The 17,678-nt window shown below is 38.4% G+C and overlaps 1 protein-coding gene across 2 annotated transcripts in view; it reads left to right on the top strand.

The window, feature by feature from the left end:
- Window positions 1–17,678, top strand: part of TNS3 (tensin 3) — a 265,746-nt gene that overhangs the window by 73,711 nt on the left and 174,357 nt on the right. The gene's annotated exons all lie outside the window — the stretch shown is intronic.

Raw genomic sequence — 17,678 nt, 5'->3', positions numbered from 1 at the left:
CGGCTCGCTCTTTAGCGTTTTTAATTATTGTTATTCTTATAATGCTGTTTGGAGCTTGTTAGTGTCCCTTCGTGTAGCAGTCGCCGCATTTGGGTCTTGCTACAGGTACAGAGCAGAGCGGTGGCTGCGCGAGGGCCAACTCTGATCTTTTAAGGAAACTTCTGGATGCTGCCGGAGACCGTGTGCATTTACTGGTGTCCCAGACTGGATGATGAAGGGCGAGTGCGGCCGCGAGTGAGCGAAGGTCACTGTGCTGGGCGACAAGCAGGGTGTGCTGGAGGAAGCGAGATTCCTGTGGCTCAGAAGCTGTAGCATAAAACAGCAAAATAAGTTGTTGTTTGAAATTGTAAAGTAAGCGAAGTATCGGAAATAAGTTTTTTTTTTTCTTTTTTTTTTTTTTTTTTTCATATTAGATAGCTAAAAGAGTTTTTTGTTGTTGTTTCTTGAAACTTTGAGAGTCTGGGTAATACACAAGATCAGAGGAGTACAGCCATTTTCTTCAGGTGGGAAAAGCTGATGGAGACGTTCTTTATCTTCTCTGTGTCCAACTTTCCTTCTCTGAAAATGGCCACACTGACGGAGAATAAGGCAGCACTCTGGAGTGATCAGAGATTGAGTTTATTTAAGGGAGAACATCAGAATAATTACTTGTGTGTCTCCTAAACATACTGTTTAAATTAAAAAAAAAAAAAAGGAAAAAAGACCAAAACAAAACAATAACAGAGATGGTGACCAAAATAATCAGCTGTCATAAAACTGCAGAGCAGGTATAATGAAGGAAAAACAAAGCCAGTCAAACATTTGCAATATAAGCAAATTAATCTGGAAGTCAATAAACATAACAAAGGAAATGCAGTGGTGGGTTAGACATTCAGTTTTTGGGCCTGGTGTTCTGCTTGCTCCTGTTAGAGCATTTCTAGAGGAGTTTCTGTGGTTGCAAAGTGAAGTTGTTATTTGCTCACACGCCATGAGAATGTCTCAGTCCCCATCAACACACTTGATGTGTGAGAGTAATCCAAACTTAGTATAGGCCTATACATCACGGTGCTTGGTGTCAAGTGGGATTAAGACTGTAGATATAGGTGTACATCATATAGGGAATATATAGTTACTGCCATAACAATGGGTGCTGAACATGCCTCTTGCATCTGCTTTGCAAAGCTTGACAGAAATTTATGGTAATGTGTTTGGGGAGAAGTACTGAAAGTCTGCCATATTGCTGTTTTTCTAGTTTTTGTGATGTTTTTGTGATGTGAAAAGAGCCGTATGTTTTGTGCAACTATGTTTCCTATAAGTACATTTTGGCCTTTAAGTGTCAGGTAGTTTGGCAAGTTTGCAACCTAGCATGGCTAGTTTGAGGCCTAATTTTGAGGCAGAGTTTTTGAATAAAGTTGGGAAGGTCGCAGTGGAAGTCTTTATCTAGCTGTTAAGGTGCTTTTCTACTTTGCATTGATGGCTTTGGAATTAAAGTGAATTGCTGGAGTAAAGTGGCACCATAGAGAAAATCCTGTTGCATCCCATTCAGAAACATCTGATCTTTTTAGAGCGGAGAAGTATCAAGTGACCATGTCCTACTAGCAGCAAAGAAAGGAAGCCTAGAAAGAAGAACCTTTGCAGGTCAAGCTGCCTTCTGCTCTGATGGCTCAAATCTAGCGGGCCTAAAGATTCTCAGAAGGTACCAAATCGAAACTACAGCTTTCGTGTATCAATTACACCTAAGCTCTTCCTGAAGAACCTGCTCTTGGAGAACCTCACCTGATGGAAACTATCTAGTCTCTCTCTTCCATGGCCACCTAGGGAGTGTCTGACTGGAGGGATGGGAGGTGGGATCCAACCATTTGGGCTTTGTTGTTGCTGTTTTTGTTTCCCCTGGCCTCAGTGCCTTTGTGGCTGGAAGGCCAGAAGAGAGCAGGTGCCTGGAGAAGTTCTCCAAGGGTCAGTTTGGTCTTCAGAAATTATTTCCTGTGGTGTGAACCTCCATGGGAATGGGGATTTGTGTGTAAGTTTTTGCAGGTGTTTAGTAGTAAATTATTTTAGTGAGGGTGGTGGCAGGGAAGCAAGCATCCTGGAAATGTCAAGGCTGTTAAATTTGGCAGACCGGTGTTCCCAAAGTGAGGCCTGCCCTTGGTTGATGAATGAAAACACAGTTTCAGAAAAGCAGTCTGGAAGATGATATTTCACACCTGGAACAGAGCAGTTTGTTTCCCTGTTCATTGTAAAACTCAGAGCACCCTGACAGGAATGTACTTTGGAGTATTCATTTTGGCTCTTAAAGTTAATTTAGTGCAATGCCTGGAATGGCAGAAAGAATGTAATGAGTTGTATCTGATAAATGAGGAAGTGGAGTTAAGTTTAAACTGTCTTTATGGCAGTGTGGGAGAGTAGACAGTGATAATGGCAATGCATGTTATGCTTATAAGGTGTTCGTTTATTTTTCTTCTTTTTCTTCCCTACTTGATATGGTAATAACTCCTGTATTCATATATTTCACAACGTAATTCTGCTTTTAAGATTGCTAATTTTTTACATAGTTTAAGATATAACTGGACTTTCAAACTCAGGACCTTTTAAGTTCAGGGAGAAGGGTAGAGCTATTCTGGCCTTGATGTATTAAGGCAGAATTTCCATAGCCTGCAGGGTCTGTTGTAGTGATCTGTCACTGATATGAAATTAGCATTGCCTTGCTTCACAGGGACCAGCCTTTTGTCATTTTTTTTTTCTCTGCTGTTCTCCTATCTGATCACCCTACGGGTACAGACCTGTGTGATAAATGGAGATAATGAATTGCTGGAGGCATGAGGTGACAGATTGATTTGCAATAATCTAATGGACAGTTGTGTTGATGCAGTTGGCTTCCAGTCCACCTCCCTTGGAAAAGATCTGAGGAAACTAAGCATCCTCGGAGATAGAGGAAGGGAAGATGATCTTATGCCTTTGTAGTTTCTTAATCTGCATGGACACTCTTAGCTCAGAGGAGGGCAGAAAGAGGATGTCTAATCCGTTTAGGAATGTATTTCTTTGTGATTTTGGGGAATGAGAAAGAGAATGGTTTTGTTTAGAGAGCAGTCTTTTGGGTTTACATATTCAGGAGGTGCTTGCTCTACAGCTTTGCTTTTTTATTTAATCTATCATTCCTGCATGTATTTACTGAAAGACAAAGGCAATGGTGATATCATTTAAACCTAAGCCACAGAAACAAACAGAAAAATTCAGAGATGAGAGCATCTCTGTTTTCTACCCAGCTAGTTAAAAACTGTACGCTAGGGGAAAGAGTTAAAGAAGGGAGTGGTCATGACTTAAACTAAACAAACTGCAGGCAAAGGCTTTTTATTTTCAATTAAAATACTATTTATTTTTTCAAGGGGGATGATGTTAGTTGGGTAAGCTGTAGAATTTAATTATTCCCTGTCATTATATATAATGATGTATATTTGTGTATATACAAATATATAATCCTATATATATATATTATCCTATATAAAATAATCCTATATTCAGCCTGCCCATGCCTATTCTTGTCCCATGCCTACTGTGTTTCACACTACCTTTTTTCAGCAGCTCATGATAATGAAATCCATTAAAGAAGATAATCTTTAAAAAAAGACATTGTAGAATTTGACTAGGACAATTTACTTTTGGGTAATATTGTCTTGTTAGGTATGAAGATATCTGTAGAGAAGCTGGCAGTGTTTCTTTGAATCAGTAATAATAATAATAATAGGAAGGAATAGGAGGAAGTGTAATTTTGGATAGAAATGATAGGTAACTTTTTTATAAGGCTTCTGGACTATCAAATCAGGGCACTTTTCTGCATTTTGCAATCTAAATTGTTGATTAGTTACATTTTATTAGGTGGTAACACTTTCTTTAGCAACTTGAGACTGAAAGAATTTAAGTAGTTTTGCAGCTTTTAGTATTACTAGTATTAGATATTTTAGTATTAGATCTTTTTAGTGTCAATATAGTAGTATTGCCTTTCCCCTGTATGGACAGTAAATTTAAAATGAAGACATTTGCAGAATATCCCACAATTGTGACTGACAAAGTGAAGAGTTGAATCTTGTTCCCATGTTTGCTCACAAATGTTATTCACAAAAAATGCTGTGTACTTTTTAAATACAGTGTAGCTAGCTTTTGGTCAGCCGAAACTATGAATTAAATGAACCAGGTATTATTATTGTTATCTGATTTTAATATGCACCATGCTAATTACAGTGGGAGACTTTAACAGGAAAATGCTGTTCATTGTATGAGAAGACTTAGTGCTTGTAGGTATAACGATGTAACTTGCTTGTCCATATTAACCTACATAATCTATGATTATTTGGATTTGCTGGTCTACTCACACTCACTAGAAAGATATTAACAGTTATCCACAAAGATTTTTTTTTTCCTTGCATCTTACAGGATTTCAGTGGCTGTGAAACCTCCTTGAAATTTAGCAAAACTATTGAAACTGTGGTACTCGTTATATAGGGCCATCAGTGGTAGGAACTGCCATGTGTTTAACAGTTTTAAAGGTATCCATGGCATAAGTCTATCTGAATACAGCATCTCAGCAGTTTGATTCTTCTACACAAAGTTATGCATCAAGTGCCCTAACTTTTGTTTTGGACTATAAACCATGTCTTAGAAAAATGCTTGCTCTAGTAGCATGTTTTTAACCAGCATCACTAGGACACTAGGACTAGGATGTGTTGCTTAGGCAGGATATATGTGTATGTATATATGTTGAATTACAGCATACAAGCTGAATTAGTCTTCGGAATTAGTACTGCTTTATTTCATGATAGATGATAAACAGAAGCCTGTTTTTTTATGTTAATCATTTGCACCACTGAATTGTCGTTGTTGGTGGAAGCCTTGGAAGGTAGTCATGGGAAAATAGTTATCTGTGTGATACTTTTGAATGATTCCCACTTGGGGATCTGTATTGTGAAAGAATCAAATGATATCAAGCAAGCAAGTACATTCTGCGATAGGGTAAATAAGATATTCTTACACACCAATGTGTACTGTGCCTGGCCAGTCTGTTCTTGCTGTGGGACTTGAGTCTCTTCCTGGAGAAATCCAGCACAAGTGAAAACACCACTGTACTGTGATGCTAGGGGTTGTCCATTTCTCCAGGTCCCTCTCTGGTTATGAGACTTGTCACCTAGTTCAACAACTTTCTTATTCCTTTGGGACCTAAGTCTCCTGTTAACCCACATACAGCAGCTTCTAGGACTTCGAGAATAAGGATGAGTGCTATTGATTGGGCAAAAAGAAATAAATGCTGCTCTTGGCCTAAGGAGAAGCAGAGCTGCAATGACATCTGACCTAAGCTGGGCTGAACCACACAGGAAAGTGGAAAGAGAGGCTTGAAAGCAGTAATGCAGATGCTGAGATTTGGTGCTGCCTGATTGCTTCTGCTCTTGGGCTTGGTTTTGGTCTGGAGTTGTGTGCAGTTATGCTGCAGCTGTTGTATCCTCCTTCTCCACCATCCATCCCTATCATCAAATCAAAAGGCATCAACATAAATTGTGCTCTCATTTGGTGTATAGCCTTGCTTTGAACTAGTTCTGTTTGTTAGATTATTTAAAAATCATTAGGAAAAAAATCAGGTGGGAAGTAGGATTACAGATAAATACTATTTTTAGACTACTGCTGACACAAAGTAGGGAGGATAACATTCGATTTGCATATTCGTCATTTTGGTTGTCTTTGTCATCACCTGACTGTTTTAAGTATTTTTTGCTCCCCTGTCCTTTCTGCTCCGTGTGTATTTTGTATTGAACTAGTTGACAAGCTCTTCAAGAAAGCAGTGCTCTCAGCATGTGGCTTTTAGCAGAGTAGGACACACATCTGATTGGGACTCTTTGATCATTTGTTGATCCAACTGGCTGGAGTCTTCCTGTCCCAGGCCCTCCTGTGCCCAGCAAGGCAGCAAAGGAGAGCAGGACCTTGAATCTGGGCCTTGCATGCTGGAGGAGAGCATCCTGACCTAGGGACCAGCTGATCTTCCCTCTCTACCGAGCCCTGAGCTCATGAAGATCACTGTCTAGCTCTCTTCTGGAGCCAGACTGACTTAAAACATCCTGCTCTCAAGTCTCTTTTTTTTTTTTTTTTTTTTTTTTTTTTTTTTNNNNAGGTGCTGTGCTTCCTCCCTCAAACTATGTGTGCTACTAATGTAAAGGGAGACATGGTCTATATTTCACAAACTTATTTGAGTTTTCCTTAAATAGCAATGAATTGGTCATGGAGATGCAAGTTACATGTGCACCTGACCTTGGTTTTGATTAGCTTCAGTAATTAGTAGATTATAGTACCTTGTTATAGGACATTTCCCTAGGAGTCAGACTCCTGAAAATAACTGTGAGTGCAAAGGTTGTATTCATGGGTATTATGTGGTTGTACATCTGGGAATATATGATTTCCTGAACGTGTGTACATGTGTGTTTGCTTTTGTTTACCTGATATATCTCTGGTTTTCTATTATAGTGTTTGCAATCCAAATGTTTTTTTTTTCAAATTGTTGCCATTGTACTTTTGCCAGGTTGTGAGCAATCGGCTGGTGTATGTAAAGACACCTCAGCTGCATGGGTTTCAGTAACAGACTGTTCCCTCTTGGTTTGGTGAAGGAGGTGTTATCTGCTTTATTTGTTTATATATTTTTAATTCATAAACATGCTGTTGCTATGGTCAAGAAGTGAGGGCTGGGAACCCGACTAGTTCGACAGTTAAATTCATTGTTGTTGCTTTTAATACTTAATCAATTTAATTTGTGTTTTAAAAACCTCAGAACGCACTTCCTTATAAATACAAGATACTTGTTAATTAAAAATAAGCTTTTCATGGGGTTGTTACTTTCTTGCAGTCTTCACTTATTCTTGAAGGTATCTGCAGTCATTGTTAAGCTTCAGAATTACTTTTGAGTTCATATGGATTTGATTTGGGAGATCAAAAATCAATTTAGGACCTATTCTTACAGCCTTTGGGAAATCTGCCACTGTTTACAGTGACAATTTCAACAGATTTATGTGTTTAAGACCAAACTCTCTTTAAGCATAGATTTTTAAATAGGAAACTGACTTCTAAGAAGTACTTTTTTAAATGTTTAGATTCAGTCAAAACACTGTTATTGTTACTAGACAGTTATCTCTTAAATCTCCTTTCTAATTACTCTTATTTAGGCCAAATGCTGGACTTTTCTGAGCTCTAAGTTTATAAGGATCTGTAAGGATCTGCTGTTCTGTCATAGCTACTGCTATACTTTGGTAATCATTTGTGGAAAATTATAATTTTCTGATCTCAGCAGCAAACCTGTTTTATTTAGAAATACTTCCTCCATCTGTAAGTAAAACGTGATGAGTAAATATTGACAAGTCTTGTGCATGTTCTTTACATACTGTGACTGTTGAAAGAAATTCCTGACTCTTAATAAAACTCTGTAGTTGCTTTTGAAAATGTTCCATGTTTTGTGCTTATTGTAACCTTGCAGGTGTTCCCTTTCAGCAGATACCCAGCAATGGCCTTGTGGCTTGAATCCAGATGTTCTGCATTATTTTGAGAGCTTTTCATGTTCTATAGTGTGTTCAGGGAGGCTGATGGTCCTTTACCATGTTCTTTCTTTGTCTCTCATATAACAGGGGTGCTGGAAAAGCTCTGGAGCCATCCTGCCACTTCTCTGTTTGTCTGCTGTGCACAAGCTTGCTTACGTGTGTGGGCATGAAGCTTACGTTTAGATTTGTCTGTCTATATTAAATTACATGGGAGTTTCAAGCTGCTAGATGAGGGAGGAGGAGAAAAAATAGGTTTAATTCTGTTTGGGAACTTATTTTTCCTTGCATAGCTTTTGCCTTTGAGACTTAAAAAGTCTGAAAATGTAATCTTTTGTTGCAACTCTTGTGCTGCTTCATAGGATACACATCACTTGTGTTACTTTTTTTCTTTTCTCTTGTTTTTTTCTTTTTTAATCACTGAATTCTTTGTAGATACTCGGTTTCCTGAAGCACAGTGGTCCCCTGTCTTGAGTTCTTGGGAGGAGCATCCTGGGATTGTTGTCTTAGGTTGATGATGAGTCTTGAGAGGAAACTAGCAAGGAGTCAGGCAGAACTTCATGCTCCATGAAGTACCAGAGGAGCACCACCAAAATCTTATGGCTTTAGTTGCAGGTATTCATTTGGCAAATGTCTACTTTATCTTCTGTACAAAGGTACTTTGGGAAAAAAATGATTTTAAAAAATGCAGTTTTTGACTTACTGTTTCTGTGCTGAAATCTTCGGCTGTTCCCTGTGTTGATGCATGCTGTTAGACTAAATTTTATTTTGAAATTCAAATGCTGATCCTGACCTGAGGAGATGATGGTCATTCCTTGTGTAGATTAGAAGGGATAAAGAGTGGAAATTAACTGACCTCTCCTGGAGAGTAGAGACCAGATCATGAGGAACCTTGTTTCAAGTCGTTGTGCACAGGAGACAACGCACTACTTGACAGTAAAAGAAATCTGGAAAGGAATTGGGAAAGAGCAGCTGTGTTTGACATCTGGAACCTGCAAGTACAGAACAGCAGCTTTGGGAAAGATCTGGAAATGTTGATTCATAATCTGTCTTCAAATAATAAGACTGCGTGATTGAAGGAGCAAGTTGCTAGAAGGAACCTGTAGATAATCAGAAACATCTTTGTGAATTGCTTTTGAATAGGTTGTGTTTGTTCAGGATAGGAAAGCATCTTCTCGATCCTAATTTATTCATGAATGCCTCATGTAAACAACAAAGTGCAGTTGGGTAGCACTTTATTCAAACGTTTTTAGTGAAATCCTGTGTTTCATAGGACTGAAATTGAAGCAAAGCAGGCTTTGCTCTTATACGGTGTCTGTGTCACTGATCTTGCTGGTGTCTTCATCAATAATGTAGCTTGAAATTTAAACTGTTATGTGCTAAAAGTATTGAAACTTGGCCTCCATGAGGTTAATTTTCCCATCTATTGTGAGGCAATAATAACTTTACCGAGCTTTGAATTGTATTTCTATACTCTTTTCTTTCACTTTGAGGCCTGCAAGTTTTGTTCACTTTCTAGTTATCCTAGACCAGCTCCTTTTAGGTGTTCTGTGACAGTGGATGCTTCTCTTACAGTTTACTTGGAGAGAAAGCTCTGTCTGTTTCACCATTTAGCAGAGTAGTGTATTTTCTGGTTGTTTGGGTTACTTGCTTTGGTTTCCCTCTGTGGGGCCTGCTATAGTCACTTAAAGCTATTTTCTAGTGAATAAATGCTATGCTCTGCTGTAAGATGTGAAGAACTCACGAGGTAAAAGTTTTCGGTATTGAGTAATGTTCAAAAATGCAGATTTTTTAACTTAAAGTGATGAAGGAAAGATGCATGCATGCAGATTAAATCCAGGTTTTCTTGTAAATTGTTAAATAGCTTGACAGCTATCAGAATAAGGTAAGTTTTCTCTGTTTTCTCTGTTTTGCTTTTTGTCAACACTGGAATGTGCAGTATCTTAATAGATATTGACATTTCAGTTCATCTATAATTCTACTTAATATTTCAGGACTTCTGCACTTGCCCCTTTTGGAAGTACTGTGAGAAAAGTGTTACCTTCCCATGTGAAGATTCACTGCAGTGTCAGTGTGATATGGCTGGTAGATTGAATGTTTTAGATGTGGTTTATCAGTAATTTAATGTGGAAATTTAGTGTTTGGGAGAAATGTGGATTTATCTGAGGTCACTAAGGCAGGACTGAGGCTTTCACAGATGAGTTAATAGAACAGAATTAGGAAGAGCATCTCCCTTGGCTTTTACCGTGGTGGCACATGGCTCAAGGGGCCAGTTTTTTTCATTTGCAAAGAGAAGAGGTGTGAAGAAGGGGGTGATGGGTAGAGAAAAAAATGAAAATACATCTACTCAGCAGTGGTATAGGAAGGCCCTGTTAAGAGAGCAAAGAATATTTTTGGGGAAATAGTTTCAACCAATTTTAGGTCTTTGACAATAGAGTTCCTGGGAAGTCCAATGGTTGAGGTCACTTGGGGATCCCTGAATCTGTGTAAACTTGCACCTGTTTTTGATGACCTGAGGTACTTACTGTTTAACAAGATTTAGCCCTTTGAGAGTAGAGAGATTATTTCTTGGTTTCTTAATTTTATTTTTTTGGTTGTTGTTGAAGTGTATTTGAAAGTATTCCCCCCCGCCCCGAATTACAGATTTAGCTGTATTTGTAACAAGTAAATTTTGGGGGAAGTGAGATGCTATACTGGTTTCAGCAAGATATTTGGAAGAATAAAAGGTTATTTGGCTATAGAGTGTTATCCAGCTTGTGAAGTACTTCAAGATGCCCCTTGTATTTCTGCTCATTGTTTTTAGTTTAATAAGTCTTTAAAAATGTGTTGTATCCTGTTAGTGATCCATGCCTTAGCACCAGGATTATTGATTAATTGAGAACAGCTATGTATGTTTGTTTCCTAACCATATGACTGAAAGTTTTGAAAGGGGAAATATAAATAGGCTAGCTCATTGAAATAAATATCTGAAATACCTTCTTTGCTAACTCAGGTGTCCGTGTGCAGGCAATGCTTCAAGAAATACTATGTGATTTTTAGAAAACATTCTTTTGAGTATGTTTAAGAAAAAAATGAGTAATAAAGGAATAGGAGTAGTGAAAATGGATTACGTCTGTAGTGAAAATAGATTACGTCTCAAGTTTATGTATGAACAACTATATACAATTTCCCATCTGTTTCTGTATTTTTTTTTGATATCTGGGCAATTTATACTTATTTTCTTAGGACTACATTTTATGTTCTTTTTTTAGGATTACTTAGTTCCATGTCATTCCCATATTACAAAAGATAGTGTTTCCATTTTATTGCGTGTTTGTATGGAAAAACTAAGATTTGTCCATCTTTGCCCCAATGTCTTGGTGAAGTGAGGAGCTTGATGCTCCCAGGAGTCCAGATTTCAGCCCAGGAGTTTCAGTTATCTCAGTACTCCAGTTTTCTCCTTATTGGACAAGTCCTTGTCTGTGTGCAAGCCCTTAGAATTATTTTATCTTAAAAGTTAAGGAAAACGTGTGTTGAACTAAAGAGATCTCAAGCAGAATGTTGCTCTAGGTCACTTCCTGCAATTCCTTCAAATCTGAATTTTCCTATGATTCTTTGTTATGCGATTTCTCTTACCATGAAGAGTTGATGTGTTTTGCTTGTGTAGTGACTGCCTTACTGGGATGATTGAAGGATGTGTGCTGCTTCTGAGGATTTTTTTCTACTTTGCGCAAATAAATGGCACATAACTCTTATATAATTTACAAGTACATATGGGCATATATACCTTTGTATACTCATGTATTTTATGTCCTAGAGTCCATTTCTTGTTTTGGTATATATTGCTAACTCTGTTTATAAATAGTTGGATTATTCTATATAATTGAGATTCTTGAAAAACTTTATACACCAGGACATCATTATTTGATTGCTCCTCAGTATCCTGTATGAAATAAATGCATGACCTTCATGAAGTCCATGGAGAACTTTACTAAAAACAGTGCTTAAAACAGACTTGGATTACTGCTGGTGCTGTTACTGGTGAGGGCAAAAGCTAAAACTCTCTTGAACATTTTCTCCTCTTATTTTGGTGGGCGACCTAAGGAGGATTATACTCCTTAGACTCTTGCTTTCTCTGCAGTCTGAATGGAAAGGGGTATCCAGAGCTATGAACTCTGACTCTCCTTTTTATCTCATTTTGTGTGTCACCTTTCTGCTAAGGATGCTGTGGCAAACTTGCAAATGGAAATGAAATAAGGAAAGTGAAAAGCCCAAGGATGGAATTAGCGGGTGAATTTGATAGTAAAGTCCCTGTTTCTAGCCTATTGCTTCTACTCTGGTGATGCTGCCTGGCACAGTTCATGCTGCTCCATGGATTCTTGGGGCAATTGATACACCTTGTCATCACTGTAGCCAAATCATTCTGTAGATGAAACTTCAAAAATTATGCCCTCTTTAAAGTGATGCTGCTGTATGTAATATGGGCGACAGCAGGATAGATTTGCTTGTGATCTCTCAGGAGCGTTGCCTCCTTGCTCTGGCCTGTGCTTTGGTGTAATGAGAATAAACTGCATGAATGGTAGTTCTGTAGCTCTCCCCAGCCTCACCAGCAACAACTTTTTCTGTACTTGGTCTGTTTCTGCCTCCTTTTGCAGTCAACTGGAATTCTAATGCTGTAGGGGGAAGGGAACTGGCCTATTCAAAGACAACCCTGAGCTTTCTAAACCTTTTTGGAAGGATTTGGCTTTTCAAGTCTCTTCTGGATCATGATGGTCAAGTTTTCAGCTTGCCTAAGAGACATAGGTGTAAGACTCTTAACATCTTAGGGTGTCTTCTTGATATCCTGCTGCTTGTGTCTAAAGTGATACTCACCAGTGGCACCTAAAAGGTGAATTACATACTGAAAATATATATTATAACATATTTGTCATGATGTCTAATATCTTCTCATGTTGATTCTTTTTTTTTTTTTTTCCCCATAAAGCAAGGTTGCTTCGAAGAATCTATGTTGTGGGCAATAAATACTCCTCCTGTTCTCGCATTTGGAAAGAGTGTTCAAATCTGTATTAGTGTGATCTGTCAGTGTGAAGAAACCCCGGTGCTTACGCAGGTGCCATTCCTAGCCTGAACTTGCTGTGAATCTTTTTGATGAAACACAGTGTTGCATTTGATAGCTGAACAGACTCTGAGCTGTATGTGTGTATATGCCTGGGGATGAAGGGGGAAGGGAAAAGAAACATAGTCTTTTAAAGTAAAAAAAGGGGAAAAAAAAAAAAAAAAAAGAGGAGGGTGTATGTATTCTGGGGAGTATCATATTCATCTAAGACCTGGATGCATTCTTTTAGTTTGACTTTTTGCTCTGGGAGGGATTAGGGGGAATGTCGAGGGGAGGGAGGAGAACATTCCTGCAGGGGATTAATTTTGAGGTGACTCAAATAGACACTTTGATCCCTTCCATCTGCAGGTCGACTTGTTTTAGCTTGTTAATATATGGATAGCAAATTCCCGCTTTTCTTTTATGTTTGGAAAATTGCTCATAGCCCACACATGGCTCTGTAATTGGGGAGAGATTGTTCATTCTTGCCTGCAGGAAGACATTTCTTGCTCTGTCTGCTGAGCTGGAGCTCAGACCAGACCGAGCATGAGGAAAATGTAGGTGGACGCAGGGCTGCCCAACTCTTGCTTTGAGCTGTTAAGAAGTGATCACTGATCCATGTGCCTTGGCATTTGGAGCACCTGCGGGATGAGGGGTGCAAGTTCTCGCTCTCCCTGCCTTACCTAGAGTTTCAGTTTGTAGCATTGTATTAGAATATTGATATTGGGGCAAAACGTAAGAGTGTTTAGGAAAATTATCTTCATCAATAAACTGCTGATACTCATGGGGATGCTTATAGTGCATGTTTTAATTCTAGACAACTTGGGTACAATGATGATCTCTGCTTGACTGGATTGAGCTGAAAGTAGGCAAGGGTTGTGGTGATGACATTATTAAATCCTGTGCTCTGTTTCTCAACCAAACTTTTTGAAGTTTGTTAAACTACTTTTCCACTGAACTCATATTGTCTTGCCCCCTCTCAAGTTGCTCTTGTAAGACCAGTTTTTCCAAAAGAATCAGAATTTTTTTGACACGGGTATATCTCTGGATTTTGCCTGGACACTTATCCTGCAGGTAAGGTAAACCAATCAGGTTATGGAGGGATTTGATTTCCTACCCCTTCTCTCAACTCAGGAGATACTTTGAAAAGGTCTATATGTACGTTTGGCATTTGGGATTTTTTGTGCATGTAAAGGTACATTGCACTGTTTATTATTATTGTCATTATTATTTCTGCTTAATACTGCAAAATAAGAGAACTAATAGCCAGAGGTGTGTGTGTGTGTGTATGTGTGTGTGTGTGTATGTACATATATATATATATATATATATATGTTGATCTCTTTTGGAACCAGAAGGACTGTCCTGAAATGGCAAAGACTTCCAGCATTTGTTTAGTGGCATTTCTACCTCCCCCATCTTGTTGCTTATAAATCTAAATTTAGGCATATCTAGGGGCCTTGTTTTGCTTGGAGCGTTGCAGTTATCTCTTGGGTTATTTTAAGGTTTCTCAAAATTTTGCTGTTTTGCTTTATGAATGACCAAGGAGCCTGTCTGCATTCCAAAATGAATAGTTATGGTCTCTCCTCCTCTGTTTTGGTTAGATACAATGTTGTTCTCTTATCTCTCTGCTTTTATAGTTTCTGGTTCTTTGGAACTGCTCGAGGGCCTTCGGCAAAGGGTACAAGGACTCTTCTCCCACGCTGCCTGGAGGTCTTTCTAGGAGAAACTGAAGGTGCCTACATGAACGCCGTCCTCCACTCCCACAGTGCATGGTCTTTTCACAAGCAATGGCTGGACCTCTGCTAAGAGCAGTTTGTGTATTTGAGCTTAACTGCTCACCTGCATTTTTTAAGGACTGAGGTAGATACTGATGCTTACTATATATGTGTCAGTGTCTTTGGAGAATTATTGAGGGTTACTGCCTCTGTGGAAACGTGCTTCTAGATTTAAGCAGGTCAACAGTGAAGAGAAAATCATAGCATAGATCATGGTGTAAGTAAATACTGCTGTAGGTTATAAGCTACACAAGTTAATGCTGGCTGTAAAACATGGAAATTATGACTGCTATAAATAGCAACATGGGTTAGACAATGCTAAGCCTAAATTAGAGATAGTTTCTCCATATTTGTTAAAATTTCTCACCTAGCTGATCTCGTGAAGCATCTTTGTTGTCTGGGACTGGGATCACTGGAACAGAGAGTTGCAAGAATCAAATCATGATCTCAGCGAGTGGAAGCTGATGAAACCACTTGTATAAACTGACATGTCAAAGTACCCTGCTCTTTTTCACAGTAGACTCTTCTGTTATCACATATGGTTAAACATGCACAAGGACTGATAAAGAGCCACAGTAATGGCAACTCCTGAATTTTCTGCAAAATGTCATTATGACAAAACATTTAACTTATTGGGAAGACCTTTGTCTAGACATGCAGCACATGCAAAGGGTAAGTTCAAAAAAGGGCATCTATGTATGTTGTTGTACAGATCTTACAAAATTAGTATTTTTGTGTGCTTGTTTTGCATGGAAAAGATTCATTTGTCATCCTTGTACCTCGAGCACTAAACTTGGGCATACATGTTACAGTAGTTCAGGTTACTAGATCCCAGGGTTTGCTTGCGTTTTAAAGATCTCATCACTTTGTTATAAGAAAAAGCACGAAACTCCACCCTCTAGTTGCTTGCAAAATGGCAACATTTCTTTACTTAGTGTGGTCAGCTCTGGGGTTGATGTACATGCCTGTTCTGTAAGTAGTAAATCAGAGATGATTTTGATTTCCAGAGTTCATATTTATATTGTGTATGAACTCAAGCTGCTGTAGGTGAATCCTGCATGAGGTGCTGCATGAAGCAGATTGGGATCTTCTGGGCACAGGGAAAGCTGTTGTCTCTTGGGTTGCTGATTTAACCGCCTAGTATTTTTAGTCAAAATGGTCAAAGAATATCTGAAGCATTTCTAGAGAGTGGAAAGATGGTAAATAAATCATAGCTAGGGAAAAGTGGAAGGTAGAGTCAGAATAATAGTTAGCTGGGAGTTCAACTTAACCTGCTCTGAAAACTAGTTGATTTGAACAGTCCTTTGATATTTTGCTTTTCTTTATAACCCCCCTCAGCCCTTCAAAAAAAGAAACTTGTTTAAGGCAGTGTAAAATTGGATGCAGGGCCAAATTGGAAAAACTTTAGTCACAACAAGATGTGAAGCAGAACAGGACTGAAATGTTGCCCTACTTTCTGAATAAAGGATTATGATGCTTTGGGAGACATTTTTACTGGTCATGGGCTTTTTGATGGACAAAGGAGCAACAGACATACTTAGAGCACACCCATGTGGCCATGTAGGAGTTGAATTTGATTTAAAATTAATTTTAGTGGTGAAAAAAAGGTTAAACATTTCTAATTGTGGAGAAGTATTTTTGGAATTTGCCCTGTCAGTTAGGAATATTTCAGTAATTAAAGCAACCCTTTGTTGCTTTACCAGGCTGACAACAGCTTGTCTGGAGGATTGCCTGGTACACAAACTGAGGTATGTTAATTCCTCAGCAAATCAACCTATTTTATATGCTGATCTTTCTGAAGTAAGTGCTTTCAACTCAAAAGACAGCAATCACATCTGTGAATTCCTTGTGGCTTCTCTGCTGCTGTGAGTTGCAGGCTATAAACTATTTTAGCACTCTAAAGCCTTGTGTGTAGCAAAAATGAACCAATAAAATGAAGCGTACAGGCACTAGGCTCTATACCTGGAGGCACTGGGTTTGTTTGGATGGGAAAATTAAGGGATTATAAATTTTTTGTTGAAGGAATGTTATCAAACTGGGAGGAAAGAAAAAGTAGAGCAGGGTTCTGATGAAACTAGTATGTGTGCGTGTGTGTATATATATATATATACACACAAACATACACACACACACGCGTATATGTGCCCCTCACCTCCTTCTATATATACATATTAATATGCATATTTTATGTATATATATGCACATGTTTATATACACACATGTGCCTTCAACACACATGTGCGCACACACACACACATATACACACACACACACACACACATATATACATTTGTATATGTATAAAACTCCCCAAACACTCAAAACTGGGAGAACATTGTATATTGTGACCATGGTTTGATCAATAAGGTTTTGCATTCTTGTGGAAGACTGCATTCTAGTTAGGAAATTGTACATGTGCACTAAAGGACAGGACTGCTTTGATGTATGGTGTCAGGTTGGGCAATAAAGACTGAAAATTATGCAGACTTTTCTCATCCTGAACTGAATTATGGGCAAAAAGCCATGTAGTACTAAAAAGCTAATGTAAAATAGATAAGTGTATACTGACAGGCATCACCTGTGCACAGTGTTGTGGTATCGTTGATTGTCCTTAGTTGCTTGGTTTTCTTAAATGGTTTACTGCTTGTAAAGAAGCCGAGTTTACCAGATCAAAGATCGTGAAGGAAGAAGGTTTCTGACCACTCTGGCATTTTGAACAAAATACACTGAGTCGTGAGTACTTGCTGACTAATGTCTTTGGCTAGACCAAGACTTGGTAGCTTGCTTTTGAAAAATGATCGCCTCTCTACCAATTCATGCCATTTTAAGTATTTTCCTATTTGTTTTTCCTTTTACAATCTTTGTTATTAAAAAAAATAAATAAAATCAATTGGCAGATCTGCCTGATGAGCAGATCTGCATATGGAGGAGTCTAGGCAATACGCATGCTTGTCATGTTTATTCTGTTTTTAGCTGTAATATTAACCTGTCTGATCAGCAGAGAATGTCAGAACAATGGGGTCCTCAAAATAAACCTCTGAAATGTGCACTTGCTAATCTTGGATGATGTATTTTGCTGCAAATTCTCATGAGATTATGTCAGATTTTTGCAGCTATGTCACGGATTTTTGTAAATTGCTGTCATTTTGAGATTGTTTTATTTAAAGAATCTATTTTAGGATAGGAAGAAGGAATCTATCCTTCTTCTGTGATGCAAAGGGAGCGGTGACTGCTATGAAAACTTGAGGAAAACCTTCCAAAAGAGAGAAAAAAAAATTCTAAAGTACA

The sequence above is a fragment of the Nothoprocta perdicaria genome, unplaced genomic scaffold, assembly GCF_003342845.1.
Source record: "Nothoprocta perdicaria isolate Ctin4 unplaced genomic scaffold, notPer1 scaffold_131, whole genome shotgun sequence".
Classification (NCBI taxonomy): Eukaryota; Metazoa; Chordata; class Aves; order Tinamiformes; family Tinamidae; genus Nothoprocta; species Nothoprocta perdicaria.
The sequence above is the reverse complement of the archived record's forward strand: the minus strand, read 5'-3'. Positions and strand labels throughout refer to the sequence as shown.